At 46.1% G+C, this 18,563-nt stretch overlaps 1 long non-coding RNA gene across 3 annotated transcripts; it reads right to left on the bottom strand.

Annotated features, from left to right (window-relative positions):
- Positions 1–101: 101 nt before the first annotated feature.
- LOC110302250 lies at positions 102–17,884 on the bottom strand. Of its 3 annotated transcripts, none has more exons than XR_003837998.1 (4): positions 17,701–17,884; positions 10,093–10,323; positions 1,114–1,221; positions 102–441 (listed from the first exon to the last, which is right to left on the bottom strand). It is a non-coding gene; the product is annotated as an uncharacterized LOC110302250 (long non-coding RNA). The 3 variants fall into 3 exon arrangements; XR_002378788.2 differs by having other exon boundaries at positions 10,206–10,323; XR_003838000.1 differs by lacking the exon at positions 10,093–10,323.
- Between the last annotated feature and the right edge of the window lie 679 nt (positions 17,885–18,563).

The following is an 18,563-nucleotide window of genomic DNA, read 5'->3' as shown; positions in this document are numbered from 1 at the left end:
CCATGATAACACCACTAACATTCTAGGTGCTTCTTCCTCAGTAAAATTTCCCTGGAAATATCCTCACATGCATGTATGCCCAAAGACTCACTGTACTCATCTTCAAGTGATTCTGCATCCATTCAAGTTGACAATGAAGAATTAACCATTACAAGTCCATCCCTTATTAGCCAGGGCCCTCTTTAAACACAGCATCTTGAACCTCTGGGTCATCTCATAATGCAAAAACACAGTCAGTCCATCTCCATCTATCCAGTCTTAGCAGGTCTAATATTATTCAAAAGTCAGCCAGCCTGGGGCTGGGAAGATGGCTCAGCAGATAGGGCAAGTATTAACTCCTGCAGAGGCCCTGAGTTCTATTCCCAGCACTCATATCGGGCAGCTCTCAATCGGCTGTGACTCCAGCTCTAGGGGAACAGATGCCTCTGCCCTCCGTGGTACCTACAAACACACAGAGAATACACAAACACAGATAAACATTTACACATGCAGCTAAAAAGGGAATGTTCTCTGAAGGCAGCCAGGCTGTCCTCTCCTACTGCTCTCTCCATACTTCCCTCATCTCTATCTAAGTTCTGACCAGATCGCTACATTCTCCTGTCTGGAATGGCCTCTTCTGGGCCTTCTATCAGTATGAGTCAGCCAGATCGAGCCTTTTCTCACAGCCTAAATCTGGTTTCTCTGTTCCTTCACAATTCCTGAATGATTCCAGCCAACATAAACCTCTCCTGAACAGACCATTATATTTATTATAATGTTTATTCTATACATGATACCATTTAGTTCATTTTCAATGAATTTTTTACTCTCAGAATAAAGATAAAAGCCCTCATGTCCCTGCATTGCCTTGCTCAACCATGTTCACCGCTACAGTCTCCTTCCTCCACTCATGCAGGGCAACCTGGACTTCTAGGTTCAGAAGTGCAGGGTCCGTGGGACTTAAAAGTTTGTTTGGCCTAGCCTACTCTCTTTGCCAATATTACTCTCTCCAGAAACTATTCCAGAATCCCCTAGGTGAGTCTCTCTACTTTAGATGTCCGTATTGTCTAAAGTGTACACCAAACCTCATCAACTGATGTCAGTAGAGTAAATGGTGATTCACTGAACACCTACCTGTCCTGCTCTGGGCTTTGTGACTGCAAGGTCCATCCATCTCACTGCCCTTCAGTGGACCCCAGTGCCTGGCTCCACAGTTGTCACGTACAGGCATTTATTAAGCGTCTATTAAAAGAATGAAGAGATCAGTGTGACTGCAGACAAAGAACACTGTGCTCAGGGCTCGATTCCCACAATCCCGGATCTTACCCCTCTATGTCTTTAAGAATCAATGGTAAGAATAGAGAAGTAGAACCAGCAGAGATACCCTAAACTCGGCTGGCTCCATCACTAGGAAATCCACCCTGGGCTCTCCAGGGAGAAATCATCTCATCCCAAGGGGTAAAGGAAGCAAATTTTAAAAACAGGGTTAAAAGTCTAGCTCCAGGGCAGGGTCTTAGTTACCATTCTATTGCTGTGAGGAAACACCATGGCCAAGGAAACTTAAAAGAGAAAGCTTTCATCGGGGGCTTGTTTAAGTTTGAGAGGGTTAGTCTATTATTATCATATTAGGAAGCATGGTGGCATGCAGACAGGCAGGCATGGTGCTGGAAAAGTAGCTGAGTGCTTTCATCTGATCTGCAAGTTGCAGGCAGGAGGGGGGGAGAGAGAGGAAGAAGAAGAAGAAAAAGAAGAAGAAGAAGAAGAAGAAGAAGAAGAAGAAGAAGAAGAAGAAGAAGAAGAAGAAGAAGAAGAAGAAGAAGAAGAAGANGAAGAGGAGGAAGAGGAGGAGGAGGAGGAAAAAGACAGAGTTGGGAGGGAGAGGGAAAGGGAGAAGAAGAAGGAGAAGAAAGAAGATGTGCCTGCTATGGGCTTTTGAAACCTCAAAACCCACCTCCAATAGCACAGCTCCTCCAACAAGGCCACACCTCCCAATCTTTAACAAACAGTTCCACTAACTGAGGACCAAGCATTCAAATGCATAAGCCTGTGGGAGCCACTCTCACTCAGACCACCATGGGGAAGAAATATGGTTTGGGCGCTTACTGCTTTTACAGAGGACCTGAATTTGGTTCTCAGCATCCACACAGCAGCCCACAACTACCTGTAACTCCAGTTCCAAGAGATCTGATAACCCCTTCTGGTTGGTCTCCTCACATGCATGTGGTTCACATACACTCACACAAACAACATCCACATTAAATACATTGCTACTAAATAAATACATAGTTTAGAAGTCTAATTCCACAAGAAGAGGTAATGGGGAGGGGAGAGACAAACTATCTTCTTTTTCTTCCATGAGGAGACTCTAGATTTAGAATGAGTCGTGACCAAAAAGCAAAATGGCTGGCTAGCAGAGAGGGGATGAGCTAGCAGAGAGAGGACGGGTTAGAAGAGAAAGGAGGGCACCAGCCCAGAGCAGAGGACCAGCGGAAGCAGTGGGTGCAAATAGGAACATACTATAAGATGAATGCATATAAGAATGTTCTAATAAAACACATTATTCTGTATGCTAAGAAAACTAATTTTAAAATAAAATACAACTGTGGCTCTGCATCTTGGGGGCTTCGTGGCTCCCATTTGGATGTCTCGCCCTTGTGCACCTGTCGGTGTAAGAAGCCTGATAGCATGGACTGCTGTGTTACAGTAAGTGTGGTTTCACAGTGAAAATGTCTCGGGAGCTTGAGAGCCTGTGACACGAATATTAATTAATACTGATAACAATGTTCTATAGTAACTACACTGAAACAGCCAAACGCAATTTGAAACCGACCTGTGACACCTCATTTACTTGATAAGCAATAAGTAATGGAATAATCACTTCAGAAAAACAAAAGGCGCACAGACAGCATAGTCAAAACATACTGTTGCATAATTAAGTTACCCAAATCAGCCCTTCCGGCTTATCCTCTGGCCCCCTCTGGCCTCCGAGTCGCCTTGCTCTTGGCTCTGGAGAACTTTGGAGGCTGCAGCCCCAGAAGACTGAGTTCCTTTCCTCTGCACCACACTATGAGGCTAGGGAACGTGAACTCTGGCTGAAGCAGTCTTGGTTCCCATGCCTACATCACCGTGTGGGGACTCAGGATTGTATGCCTGTGTTAGCTTTTCTTATTCTTTCTTAAGGGATGGGACATTTGTTTGGGTTCAGGGTTCAGATGCTAGAAGTGTGGTATAGAAAGCATGGTGGCCGAGTCACCGAGTCTACAGCAGCAGGTTCTCCCACGGTTGATAGGAAACAGCCAGCCTAGTCAGGAAGCAGGCCAAGCTATAACCCCCTAAGGTTCACCCCATGTGACCTCCATCCACCAGCTATGCCTCCCATTCTAGAGGCCCCACAACCTCCCAAAACTGCACCACCAGCTGGAACCAAACATTCAAAGCCATGAAGCTGCGTGGGGCACTTCACATTTGCTGCAACAACGTCTAAGCCCTCCTGATGCCTGTGCCGTGAAGACAGAGTCCACCATCAGAAAGAATATCCCGCCTTCAGCCGTGAGGCCTCACTGCACAGTTCAAGGGACTATGTAAACTACACTTTCCTTAGTACAGAGTCCATACCCATTGATGTGGGCATCGAGAAGGGACCTCCCTCCTCTGCCCCCCCTCCCACCTGTACCCTATAGTGCCCTCTACCCTGGTAATGTGGGAAGAACTCATAACCCTAGCTAACCTGCTTAAAGACACACAATTCAGGTATTTTATTTACAAGCAAAGCCGCTATTGGGCAGGTTTAGAGCTATACTAAGTTATGCCCCAGCTATGGAGTCCCTTGTTACCTGCTGTTTCTCCTGGCCACAGGCTCACAGTCCATCTCCTCTCATGGCTGCCTCCTCCACCTCTGTCTTTTTCTCCTCTCTCTCACACTTGATCCTCACATCCCACCTTTCTGCCTCCACTGCCCAAACACGGGCTCTAGCCTTTTATGGACCAGTTAAACTGAGGAGCGAGGTTCACATAGCATCCCTTGGAGGATGTGAGAACCGGCAGCCACGCCTTAAGAAAGCAGTGATTAGCATTTGAGTATGAGCAGAATCAGACCAAGCCACTACAGGTGATGCATAAGCCTCACTTGGAGTGACTATGCCAAAAGGCCTATGCGTGGACCTGAAAGAAACTCAGTCTCTCATGTCTCTCAGACTGACACATCTCTTTGAACTTGTTCTTCTTGCTGGTATTGACCCTTGGATCCCACTCCAACCTCACAGTAAACCCCCTGGCTGTTATGGAAAATCAAATCATTAAGCTTCTCTCCCCCTCTCACCCCTGGATGCTGCACTGTGACTCCCTTTCCATCCTTTCTTGACAATAAGTAAATAAACCCCCTGGCAGGCTGACAGAAAGAATTGATGCATCAAAAGGAGAGTTTCTCTGCCCACAAAGGAAGCCAGAGCAAACCAGAACTGTCCTGAGCTAAAACTCAAAACTAGAGCTGGTGCCCAGAATCCAGGAGGCCACCTGTTGGGCTCTGACACCCACGCTCACCTGCCTTCTCCTTCCAAAGCTGGACAGCCAGGTGGGAGCGTTTCCTATCGGGGTTATCTCCCCTCCCCTGACACACGGAGCAGACCAGGGAATGGGTAACACCAGCCGTCCATCTACTGCAGACACATGATCATGACCCTCTGGAAGATGGCAAAGAACCCCAAAGCTCTCCAAATTAGATTCTCGATTCTAGCGTTAGTATCCTGGGTGACCACTAACAAACTGGATAATCTCTAAAATTTGGCATTTTTTTGTGACAGTCCCCACAGGTGACATGATCATGTATAGCGCTGGGCAGGTAAGGCAGCATATCCCTGTAGCCCTACAATAAAAGACAGGAAGACATTATCTTTAAAGATGGTTTTGTCTTTATATTCTGATTATAAGATACAATGACACAGAAAACCACTATATTATAACCATGGTAGAAAAAAATTGTGAAGTACAAGTGACTAAAAACCCCCAATCACCTGTAACCCTATGACCCAAAGGTAGCCAGACCTTTAGTCCTGTGTAAAGATACAGACATAGATACATGTACATGCTTGTGTGAAAACATTGCTATGTGTCATATCCTGTTTTTATTGCCTGTCATTGTATCAATGTCAAGTCTCCATGACTCTTAAGTCTTTTTAGAAACATTTTGCATGAAGCTCTGCATAATTGTTTCATCATAGACTTTTAGCAAAATCGTGTGCTATAAATACAGAGCGGAGCTACTGGTAACAATGTGTTCATTAAACAGAGCCTGGCGTCAGCATGTGCCAGCCGGTTTCAGGGTTTGCTGCCCCAGTGACAACCCTCAAGCAAAGCTCACAACTGATCCAACAGCCATTTCACTGGGGCTTCTGGGAAATGCAGAAGGCAATTCACCCCTATGGTAAGGAACAGCTCTCTCGTCTGAGATTAGAGTTTAGCTCTGTGGTTCACACAATGCCTTGAAAGGATGGTGGATAAATAAACTTGGATGTTTACAGTGTTTGCAGACACAGGAATGACAGCAGGCTAAGGATATGCAAATGCAAATTCCTCCCTGTTGTGCCTTCCCCAAACAGCACAATCCCCCGGTTCTAAAGATTTCGTCTTTCCATCTATGGGGTACCACCCATACATGGCTGCGTCCACAGTGAGTACTCAAGTTTAGTGAGCTTTTTTAGCACTGTCTTGGCCTGCTTCGGCTGCTATAACAAAAGACCATAGCCAGAGATAGCATACAAACACCAAAAATATCAGAAGAATTGCCCGTGTTGGAGGAATGGTGTCTCTGGGGGATGGGCTTTGAGGTTTCAAAAGCTCATCCCAAGTCCAGAGTCCAAGTCCAAACCTGCAACTCAGGAAATAACTCTCAGCCATTTCTCCAGCACCATGCCTATGCCCTACTATGATGGAAACGGAAGAACCTCTGAAACCATGAGCAAGCCTTCAATTAAATAGTTTCTTTTATGAGAGTTGCCTTGGTCATGGTGTCTCTCCACAGCAATAGGATAATGACTAAGACAGCATATAATTCATCATAAGCAAAACAACAACAAACACCACTATGGTTATGTAAATCCACTGTGCCTGTCTTGGCCTCTGACCCACAACTCTGCACTGTGTCAGGCCCAAGCCCATTGAAACAGAAGACAGAGGGAGAACTACAGTGTTCCCCAGGCATTGGTTGCTACTTTAGTGGCAGAAGGTGGCTTGGACAACCCTTCAAAATAGCCTTGAGCACTCCTTCTCATGGATACAGCAGACCTACCTAGTCCTCCTTCATGCTTCCCTTACTCCCATGCTGTGGGTTCTCATCCTCTGACTATTAATTGCACACTTTCTTGTTGCTGTTCTGAAACCTTCTACTTGGCTTTTGGTTCCTCCCATCACACCCCAAGGAACCCATCCTTCTTAACTAGTTATATGTTGGAGTACTACAGAGTGTCCAACACACTCAATGCACACTGAGCCGTATTTACATGTGCCACAGAGAACTCTGACCTGGGGTTCTCAATTACAAATCTCAGAAGCCAAACTTACACGTTCATAAACGATGTGTGACTATTTTTTGGTTCATGTACCTAACAAGTTCAGGGGTGTTACTGTCTCCAGAGCTTGGATGAGGGGTCCAGCTTCACCCTATTCCATCCCCTTACCCTGCTTTCACTTCTCTTGGCAAATGTAGGCAACTGCTTCCCCTGCAGCTTTACCCCCAGGGACCCCACTCTCATGCCTCCTCACCCATTAGGAACACAGAGAATGAGGCATCTCTCCTCTACAGGGTCTCAATTCTTCAGGAACTGAATACCACTGCAGAGGTCCCTGGCTCGGGCTATTTGCCAGCTGTGAACCAGCTCCTGTGCCTGAGGGAACACCATCGTGGCAGAGTCCTTCCCTCTCCAGTCACAGGTAGCCCAGAATGATATCTCATTTTGTATCCAGTCCCCTGATGAGGGACCTCTCAATGAGCTCTAAATATAGCACATCGTAGTTTGACTACCTATAAACCAAACCGTGAGTGTGAGTGTCCCCAACACACGTGGCGGACAAGAATGAGAAGACAGAATGACAGCATAGAGCCTCTGCTTTCGAGATACACTCTCTCTCTATTAGGATCATTACTTAAATCCTTCCCGTCATCTGGCTGCAGGCCAATGCTATACACAGGTGCCGCCTGTCCCCTTCCACCATGTGGCTGGTGATCTTGCTCTGAGGGAATACCTTTCATGTCCAGGAGGTCCCTTGCTGCCTCCCACCCTGCAGGAATGCCAGGCCAACCCCTGCCCCTCTCTGATTTCACTCTGATCTCCCCCCCCCCCCCCCGTCTCATCACATGACAAGGAACTAGCCTGCTCCAGCCCTGCAAGGCACAGGATTGCCTGGCTTTCAGCATCCAAAGACACAAAGGGCCTCTTGTGTGTAAACAAAGACTCATTTCTTCCCTGGCTACCTTCAGGTGGGCCAATTCTGAGAGAAGCTGGCCTCTTGTTCACAGAAACTCAAGACTTTCAGGAAATACCTCTCACACTCCACAGCCTGGCAAGTTCCAAGTACTTGAGTAATTCCACCCTTGCTATGTGGTCCAAGATGGGATAGACAGCAACTTAACTACCTGTTTTATTAGAACACAACATGGCTTCGACCATCTGAGCCCAGGATGGAACTCCTCACTTGCTGCCGTCCACCTCATCTTCAATCAACCGGTTCCAGTTTTAGAATCTATCTTGACATTTTATTACTTGTTTCTGGTCCCTAGCAGGAAGTAAACCTGTGCCACACTAACCACTGAGCCATCTGGTCTAAGTCTGTCAGCACTGCCTTCAGGGGTCTGGGAGCTTAATCTGGACCCATGTTTCTCCATTGGCTTGTAGAGAGAATCTCTTGTGCACTGTGTGGAAGCTTCACCTGTCAATAAAAATGCTGTTGGCCTATTTATTCGCTCAGGCATGAAATAGGGAGGTGGGAATTTCAGGACAGAGAAAGGAATTCTGGGATAGAAACAGGCTCTGGAAGGGGACTTGCCCTGAAATGCTGATGAAGACAGTTGCAAGAACCCTGAGGAGAGGTAAGAAACCACGAGGCACTCATAGAACAAATGGGCAACTGAGTTATGAGTTAGTCAGGGAACAGGCCCAAGCTTGTGGCCTAAGCATTTATTCATATATAGTTCAGTATCGGGGTTGTTATTTCGGGGTAGGTGGGAAAACCTGAGGTTACATTGGCTCTTGGTTCTTCCCCTTTGGTTGGCTTTACTTGATCATTTATTCATCAGGCAGGCAAACCGGTGTACCAGAGTTCCAAGCTGAAATGTCATATCCTCAGACAGCACACGGTAAGAACTTATCTTCCCAGTACTTCAAACAGGAGCCCTGAGAACTCAAAAGTCCACTTCTGACGTAGGCATGACATAGGCATGACAGGTAGGCATGACGGGTGGGCAGGTCATGAGAACCAAAGGTGTTCTCAACAGTCACTGATGACTTAAAAGCATCATCTCAAAATGTGTACAAGCATCTTTTCACCCTTCCCTGTCTCCTCCCCATCCTTCCAGATAGGATCTCAGTGCTATGTGCCAAGCCGCTTACCTGGTGTCAGTCCTTTCTTACCTCAACCACGCGTCATACATGCCTTCCCACTTCCTACAAAGATGTTAACTTAGAAATCTGACAAAATGAGGGCCGGAGAGATGGCTCAGCTGTTAAGAGCACTGGCTGCTCTTCCTGAAGTCCTGAGTTCAATTCCCAGCAACCACATGGTGGCTCACAACCATCTGTAATGGGATCTGATGCCCTCTTCTGGTGTGTCTGAAGGAAGCTACAATGTACTCAGATAAATAAAATAACTTAATAAATCTTAAAAAAAAAAAAAAAGGAAGAAAGAAATCTGACAAAATGAAATGACAAAGACAGCTATACAACTATCTCTGCTGCTTTTTTGCAGAACACTATAGACAATGCCACAGACGTTCGGGATTTCTATCTCTTGTATCTGGAAGCACCCTATCTTTTCTTATAGCTGTTCTCCACAAACGTGCTTCTTTTCATGCAGTGTAGCAAGAGACAGTAGCTACTCTGTCCATTCCTTTGCTAGGGAAAAACATCTGAACACTCACCATACCACAAGACTAAAAAAGGACACAAGCCTGGATTCTTCCTGTCCCACACTGTCACCTTTGTCCCTTATTATTAGATAGAGTCGGCCTTATAAAACTGATGGTTAGGGTTATGGAGGCTGAGAATCCACACAAGCTGCTGCTTGCAGTTAGGCAACCAGAGGACTAGTGGTGTGGATCACCCCCAACAGCCAGAGATGATGCTCAGAGGCAGCTCTGCTGCAAAGCTCCCCACAGGGGGCTGTGAGTTCATTTCTCAGGTGCACAAACCTTGCCCCCCTGCACACAGCTCATAAGCATCCCTCAGTTATCCACTCTGCAATAGTGGAGGAAGCCATTATGGTGCTGACTGTCCCAACCACATAACTCTCTGAGCCCCACCTCCCCAGACCCATGCCACACCTAGGCTTATCTTCACTGTGGTCTCTGTGATGTCAGCCCGATTTTCAGCCCCAGCATAGACTTGCTGAGCAAATGTACACTTTTCCTTAGAGGAAAAAAAAAATATGTTCTGAAAGACAATGCACTGAATGCCAGTCTATGGGAGTAAGCAAACAGGTAGAACAAGCCAAGGCCTGGCCCATCCACAGAAACACTGCACACCCTGTGAGAAAAAGGCTGGTTTATTAGACAGCTCAGCCTGAAGGTTGAAGGTCCCAGTTCTCAATCCCTGCGCCAGAGCCAATGGCACGTGAGCAGCCTTTCTCTGAGATCCATGCTAATGTCTGCACGGCCTGTGGAGGTTCCCCCAAAACACCTCAGTAGGTCAGGAGAACACACTGGACTGGACTGGGGACAGCATAAGAGGCTAAGAAACAGAGAAATCCAACACCCTGTGGCCAGAACAGCTTGGCCAGCACTACATGCAGGATGTCCTCACCCCAGGGCCTCTGAAACATCCCTACCCAACTCCAAATTACCCTTCCCTCCCTTACTGCTAAGAAAGGAGCCTGCTGGAGGAGGAGGAGAGCCAACCTGCTTCATACCTAGCACCTCTGAGAAAACTGAGGCAGGGCCCTGGGAGGCCTCCCCATAGCACAGCCTGGAGAGAGAGCGTCTGGCAGGGATGACACGGTGGCAGAGGGTAGCAAAAACGTACTGCAGAGTTTGCAGTCTGTCCCCATCTGCGCTGTACTGTTCCATCGATGGCAGGCACTGAACGGCTCATCTGTTCCTGCCAAGCAGACCCACTTGCAGTCCAGGCTGTCTGGGAAAGTCTGTAGAAAGAAGGAAGGCCAGGTTCACTGTCTGGAGTCTCCCGGAACTTGCACGGTCCAATCCAGAGGTAGAATGCCCGTTGCCCTGCATGCTAGCACTTACTCTGACACATCTGGATTCCAGTCTCCAGTGCTACGCTCTGAGAGTCCAAAGTCTCATGGGAAGTCCACATATGTGACCAAATGTAGTTGAATATGAAGTTAGAAAGGTAAACTGAATCCGGACTGTGCCGGAAGGTCTTGAATACCAAGCCAAACGTGCTTACAGCATATCTCTCCATCTATGGCCTCTATTTTTATGGTTGTAAAACTTGATCCAGAGAGCGTAGGAAGGAAACATTAAAGTTCTGAATATTTATGCAACTGAATGCATAACAAATTAGCCGGTTCAGTCTAGGAACTTGCAGGCTGAAATGCAGATTAGAGGTTGCGTCCATGTGTTGCAATGTACATAGACTGTGCCTATGCAAGACTGGAAGAGCATTGGGGATCACAAAGGAGCTCGTAAGACAGCTGGAAAGTATGGATGGACAGGAGGACATGCAGCCAAAGGAATGGACAGTGTGCCACTCTAACCATGGCTCCCCAGCAGAGACAAAGTAAGCCAAGGGTCCCTGGTGAACAGAAATTGGCAGTCCTACCCACAGGACAGAGCCATGGGTCTCACAAGCTTCTGGTTCAGCTGAGGGATTTGGGAAGTCAGTGACACCCCCTGTGGGTGGGGCGTTTTCACTCCCTGGTGTCCCGGGATGCATCCTGGAAAGCATCTGGAAAGGGAGCCTATTGTTTAACCCTGAGTTACTCGAAGGATGTGGTCACAAGATCTAACCAATCACAAGTGCGGGGGGGGGGGTTGGGGGAGGAGCTACTGGGACAGTCATGAGGAAGAGGGATGGATGCAAACATGCCAAGAAGTTCAGGTAGAGAGTGACAGGTGGACAGTACAGTGGTCAAAAACCTCAGCATCCCTTGTAGCTGGGCTGATTGTGGAGTCTGATGAGCCCAAGGTTATAATAATAAGGTTGGCATGTGGCCCGTACTCAAAACCACCTGTCTACTACCAACGAAACTGAGAACCATGAAACCGCACAGTGTTTTACGTCTCCAGCCTCGGTCCTCCCACAGATGCCTGGGATTTGGAAGCACTTGCAGCTGGTCCTCCTATAGAGCTCCTAGAGCTTTATTTCATTTCCCCAGTCCCCACAGCACGTCCCTTGGCTAGAGCTATTAGTCATCCTGGGGTATATGAACTGGGCAGAGGGAGACTCTAGAGCATGGGAGAACCCAAATTTCCCATAGGGTGCAAAGCTAAGTGTGTCCAGCAGAGGCCCCTAGCATGAAAAGAAAGGAAGTCTCTTGGAAAGTCGCCCTTAAAGGCCTTTGGTACTTAACGAAGCTTGGATGGGCACCAACCTAAGTGGTAGGAAAGACAAGAGCCCTCAGCTGAACCCCACTCGGATTCCCTGTCTCCATCTGGCAGACTACAATATTTGAAGACCCAAGAAGAAGATAATCTTATTTTTCCTTTTTTGTTTCTTTGTGTGTTGTCTTTTCTTTTGTCCTTTTGTGTTTTCCCTCATTTCCTTTAGTATACTTTTCTTGTTAATTTTTATTTGCTTTCTTAAAAGATTTTTCTTTTAGTCTTCTTCTTAACATTTATTTAATGTCTGTGCATTTGTTTTCTTTACCGTACTACCAAAATGTTTTATCTATTTGGTGTTATTGCTGTAACCACTGTTTATTTTCTTCATTCTGCTTAGTATTATGAACTGATCCTCAAAAAACCTGCCACTGAAAATACTCCTGAATAAACCGGAAGAAATGGTTATAGCAAGAGATGCACGAATCACAAAACAGAAACTAAAGAAACAGGGCGAGCAAGACAACACCCTAACTTCCAAATCAGATGCTCAGATGCTGACTACAAGAACACAAGCATGGATGGCATGCTGGGCAAAGAATTCAAAAGACTACTTTAAAAATCATCAACGACTTTAGGGCTGGAGAGATGGCTCAGTAGTTAGGAGCACTTCCTGCTGGGTATCATATTGAGTTACAAGCCATTCAGGGATACATAGAAAGTCTGTATGTATACATATATACATATACATCAAATAATACACATATATGAAAAACAAAGTCATTTCAAGGCAAAAACAAACTAAAGAAATTCATGACCACCAAGCCAGCATTACAGAAGCTATTTAGAGAAAAATCTTACAGACCGAGGAAGTAAAACAATCTCAATCGTGAGAGCACAGGAAAGAATAAATGTCATGACAGATATAGCTGAATACATGAGAACTAGACGAGAATCAATTATGTCTAAATCAGTGAGTAAGAAAATCCATAGCTGCATAGGAGAGAAAGAGAAGGTCAGGGCATGGCCAAAACCACAGCAATCTGCAAACCCACGTCAATCATGGTGCTCCACATAAACAGTGTGAGTGCTCCAGTTAAAACATGTCCACTCTCTGCCTAGAGTAAGAAGCAAAATCTGACGGCTCCTCAGTTAAGAGCACTGGCTGCTCTTGTGGAGGACCCAGGTTCAGGTCCCAGCACCCACATGACAGCTCATGGCCATCGAAACTCCTGTTGGAGAGCATCTAACACCCTCTTCTGGCCTCCTTGGGCACTGCATGTAGACATGTATTCAGGCACAACGCCCATATGCACTGTACCACACAGGAGCCAGCACCTCCTCTTTCCGCCTTTGATGCCTTTAAAAGAATTTCCTGCCTATCTTCCTAAACATGGAAGGTAGAAAATGCACCCAAAACTCTGCCAGAAAGAGTTTTATATTAAATTTGCTGTGATGATAAGCAAGATTAACAAAGGCTTAGCCATAGTAACCAAATACAAGAGGAAAAGCCAATTTAATACAATTAGGAATTGGTATTACAAAAAATACCATTAGAATCCAGAAGATCACCAGAGAGTATTTTTGAAACCATGTAGTCTAAAAAATTGAACATCTAGAAGAAATGAATAGGTTCCTCTATATATTGTGACACATCAAAATTAAATCAAGAGGATATTAGCAACCTAAGATCTACAGTGAGGAACAAATCTGAATCTGTGATAAACAGTCTCCCAGCAAAGAAAAGCTCAGATCATATGGATTTGATGCCAGATTAGATGCACAGGGTGGGAACGCCATCAAACCCATCTTATGAAGTCAGTATCAGCCTGATATCAAAATTGGCTAAGGATATATCAACAACAGCAACAAACTATAAACCAATTCCCCCAATGAACACAGATGTAAATAAAAAGAAAAGACAAGGCATATGAGAGGAAGGGAGGTCTTTAATCCGTCACATTACAAGGGACAACGATGACAAGTACTCATGTCTCACAAGCTAACAGTATGTAAGTTATCAACTCGGTTTGAAATGTTGCTTTTCATATTGGGAACAAGAAATATAATCGGAAGTATAAATTGTCCTTGAGATATTCATTAATGACTATAGTAAAGCAAGACATTGCAAAGTACACTTGCATTATCTTTCCCACATTTTTAATTGATAAACACATGCTTTACAATGTGCATAACATATTGCTGCTATAATAGAGGCACAAAATTGCATTAAATGCACATATACCTGCCATGAGGACACATTCAATGCTGCTTGCTGCTGACAATGGGGGACAAAATGGGCTTGGGAGCCACTTTCCTAACCCCCTCAGAAAGTCTCATCCAAACCCTCCCATTCTTGCCAGGGAGGCTCACATCCTCAGTGGGAAAAAAGGAAAATGGTTTAAAAGAATGATCTTAAGCAAAAAGAATACAGCTAGAGGACCCCTAAGACATGACTCTAAAACATATTCCTAAGCTACAGTAATGTAAACAGTCTGGTACTGGCATACAGAGATGGTGACAGACAGATGGTGTCTTAGTCAGGGTTTCTATTCCTGCACAAAACATCATGACCAAGAAGCAAGTTGGGGAGGAAAGGGTTTATTCGGCTTACACTTCCATACTGCTGTTCATCACCAAGGAAGTCAGGACTGGAACTCAAGTAGGTCAGGAAGCAGGAGCTGATGCAGAAGCCATGGAGGGATGTTACTTACTGGCTTGCTTCCCCTGGCTTGCTCAGCTTGCTTTCTTTTAGAACCCAGGACTTACCAGCCCAGGGATGGCACCACCCACAATGGGCCCTCCCCCTTGATCACTAATTGAGAAAATGCCTTAGGGCTGGATCTCAAGAAGACATTTCCTCCTTTTTCTGTGATAACTCTAGCTTGTGTCTAGTTGGCACACAAAACCAGCCAATACAGATGGAATGTAGGAAGAACCTAGAAATAAAGCACACATGGCCAAATAATTCCTAATTTCTAACAAAGGTGCCAAGGACATACATACCCTTTGGATTTTTTTGGTTGGATGGTTGGTTGGTTGGTTGGTTGGCTAATTGGTTGGTTGATTTTTTGAGACAGGGTTTCTCTGTGTAGCCTCTGGCTGTCCTGGACATAGCTCTGTAGACCAGGCTAGGATTAAAGATATGTGTCACCACCACCTGGCTCAAAAATGTAATCAATAGGTTGGGAATGTAGCTCAGTGGTAAAATGTTTGCCTAACATGTGCAAAGCCCTGGATTCAACCTCAGCACAATAAAGAGTAACTCAAAATGGAGTCAGGCTTAAATGTAAAACCCCTAAGTCGTTTGTCCTAGGGCAGAAGTCTGGGCAAGTATTTTTGTTAAGCAGGGGAATAAAAGCACAGACATCAACACTAGGCAAATGGGATGAGGTCACAGTGAATGCTTCTGCACGGAAGACAGACAACTGTCAGAGTGAAGAGGCGGCTTTCAGAATGGAGCTCTGGGAACTACCCAGCCAATAAGGGGTTAACACCAGACCATGCAAAGACGCAGAAACAGTAACAAACCATAGTCACTCAATCCAAGTGGTGGTAGAGCGCTTTGGTAGAGTGCTTGCCTAGCAGCACAAGGCCATGGGTTCAATCACTGTACCACCAGATAGATAGATAGATAGATAGATAGATAGATAGATAGATAGATAGATAGATAGATAGATAGATAGAGATACATACATACATACACAGACAGATGGACTGACTGACTGACGAACACACACATAGGAAATGGTCAGAATGAGCATTTCTCATAGAAGCTGTGTGGCATCTTCCTCTCTTTTCCCATACATGCACACATTTACATTCATACACAGGATGGGATACCTATTCAGCTCTAAAATGTAATCGGGCCGTCATGTGGTCAACACAGATGGACCTGGAGCACATAATATTCAGGGAACTAAGCCAAGTACAGAAAGACAAACACTGCGTCTTTCACTCTGCTGAAAATGCTGAGCCCACAGAAGGAGAAACTAGAATGGTGGTCCAGAGGCTGGGAAAGGACCCAGGCACTGGGGGTGGGGGGGTGATAAAAAGAGTGGCTAGTGGATAGGATACATAGTCTCAGCCAGACAGGAGGAAAGGGATCGGATACTTCATTACACAGGACAATGTTCATAGCAGTATTCTATTGTATAATTCAAAGTAGTTAGAAGAGATTTTTAATTCCTTATCACAAAAAACATAAGAAACATAAATATCCTGAGAGATCAAAGGCACCCTATAACGATGGACCATCAGCATCTGTCCAAACACACAGCTGCTGCCAGCACCGTAAATGGGTGGCTGCTTCCCAACCCTGTCAGAGATCTGCTAGTTTAACTGGACTTTTAGCTCTTTGGAGCCATAAAGACCCCAGTCAAATTCCAGCTCTGTGACTCACTGAGATGTGGGAGAACTAGAGACAGACCAGTCCTCTGGCCTGTGCAGACACGGAAACAAAATTGGCTGGGGGAGGGGGGTCAGCCTCCGGGAGCGCTTCTATGTTGATGTTAATTAAGATGTGTTTAAATTATGTGCAAAGTGGGGCAGGCATGTGCACATGAGTGCAGGTGCCTGTGACAAACGAAGGACTCAGATGAGCCGGAAGCTGAAGTTGCAGACAGCTGGGAGCTGCCCCTTGTGTGAAAGCAGTACCGGCTCTTAAAGGCTGAGCCATCTCATCCGCCTGATGTTAATTCTTTAATATATAATTTTCAAAAATATTAACGTCGCATTTGGATAGTTGGTGTCTTTATGTAGCTTTTACAAAAATGGGTGTTAAAATACTAAGTAAACGTAAGATAGCTAGATTTGTGTGTCCGCTACTGGGGAGATGGAGTTTCAGAAATGTGCTAAAGGACAGCCTGGGCTAAAAGGCCTTAAATGCTTGGGGTCAAAACTCTGCAGCTATTCCCAGCTTGTGCACAAATGAAATCATTGCAAAGCCTTTGAAACAACTGCAGGACTTGGACAAGCACGCCTCTGCCCTAGAGCATCACCCCTGGGGTCCTAAGCTCTGTCTGGCCTTGCTTTAAGAACTAACAGGAATCTAAGATGGTTCTGCCTTGTAGGGTGACAGACTCTGCTACTCTGTGGAGGCGAGGCCTGGGTGTGTGTGGGGGGGAGTCACAAAGAGTGCACTCTACTGTGCGCTGTGGGAATCTACTACAAGAAGTGTCCAGTTACAAGGGAAAGGGGGGAGAATGGCTCTGGGCTCAGGCCTGCCGGGCATGGTCCGCGGGCCAACTGTGCGGGTTTGGCGCCCCCTACTGTCCCTTGCCGGAGACGGACATCTGTGCCCTGGAGGCTCACCGCGGGCGAGCTCTAGGTTAGAGTTAGATCTTGCAGAAAGGCACCTGAACCCTCAATGGCTAGAATCCAAGAAAGCAAAGGAAACCGTGTTGGAGCCTAGAAGTGCCAACAAACCGCGTGGCTCTCAGTATTTCTCCCACGCCACTACACTGCTCACCTGAAGCCTGAAAAGAAGCAGGACCTGGGAGAAAAACTCCAAATCTCTTAGGGCAATCATTCCTCTCTAGACTCAGAGTTCTTGGGTGTCCCCAAAGCAGAATTGGTTTTTGCGCTAACCCCAAAGGAGCCTGAACAGACACACAAAAGCTTCCAGACATTCTGTAAGGATCAGCCAGTCAGCCTAGCAGTGACCTGGGGACCCCAGGAATGGCTCAAAGGGATATGGGCTTTAGACTGGGTCCTTGTTCTCCAGGAACTTTCTAGAGAGGGAGAGGGGAGGGAGGGAGAAAGGAGGGGGAGAAAGGAGGGGGAGAAAGGAGAGAGGGAGAGGGAAAGAGGGAGAGGGAGAAGGGGAAGGAAGAGGGGAGGGAGAGGAGAGAGGGGAGAGGGGGAGAAGGGGGAGGGGAAAAAAGGAGAAGAGAGGAGAGGGGAGGGAGAAAGGGAGAAAGGGTGAAATGGCCAGTGGTACTTGCTGCCATTTACTGAGCCCAGCAATTTTCCTCCATCCCCGAGAGAAACAGCAATGTTATAGGTCAAAAACTTACCCCAGTAGAAGAGGAGTAAAGATGGAGGGACTGAGGTTCACAGAGACCAGAGAGCACAATTAAAGCAAAAAGGGCCAGTCTTCAGCCCTGACTGGTCCCAACCCCACGCTGTCCACTAGCATTGTCCGATTACACACATGGAAGGTAGACATAGAGGACACGTGCCCTGGGTGACAGTGGTCACCCTGGGTGACAGGCTGGTGGGTGGGGTACGGTGAGAACGTGCAAATGTTTAACTCCTGTCTTTCAAAACAAACAAGGGTCAGTGGGTCTGGAGAAATGGCTCAACCATTAGGGTGCTTGCTGTTCTTCCTTCCAGAGAACCAGGGTCGGCTGCTCACACACACACACACACACACACACACACACACACACACACCACAGAATTGAAATTTAATCATAAAAAGAAGTTTTTGGAGTCCAAAATACATTGGTAGGATGTTGTTAGCAAGACTATTTTAAGGACCAAAGGTAGATTAGAGTCTTTGCTCAACAGCCACCTGTCCTTGATTTTATCCACAGCTTGCTCTCTTACAGGCGTGCGCTCTCTCTCTCTCTCTCTCTCTCTCTCTCTCTCTCTCTGTCTAGTAAAATGTTAGTTGTGAAAGTGTTGATATTTATTCATTTTGGGTTAAAGATAACAGACTGTTCATTATCTTATTTTCTGTGTAGCTCTATATTTATTTTTTTCCTAAGTGGTATTTCCAGAGAAGAAGCAGAGAAGATGAGTGTCTTCATGTGACATGGTGACACCAGTGCGGCCACTCAGCTGTCACAGAGCTTCACCGGCCCAGGCCTCACTTTGCATGAGCAACCCTTCTGTCTGGGGACTTCTGAGCAGTTGACAAACATGAATTAATGGC

The sequence above is a fragment of the Mus caroli genome, chromosome 1, assembly GCF_900094665.2.
Source record: "Mus caroli chromosome 1, CAROLI_EIJ_v1.1, whole genome shotgun sequence".
In the NCBI taxonomy this organism is placed as follows: domain Eukaryota; kingdom Metazoa; phylum Chordata; class Mammalia; order Rodentia; family Muridae; genus Mus; species Mus caroli.
Note: the sequence above shows the minus strand (reverse complement) of the source record. Positions and strands in the feature narration are given on the sequence as shown.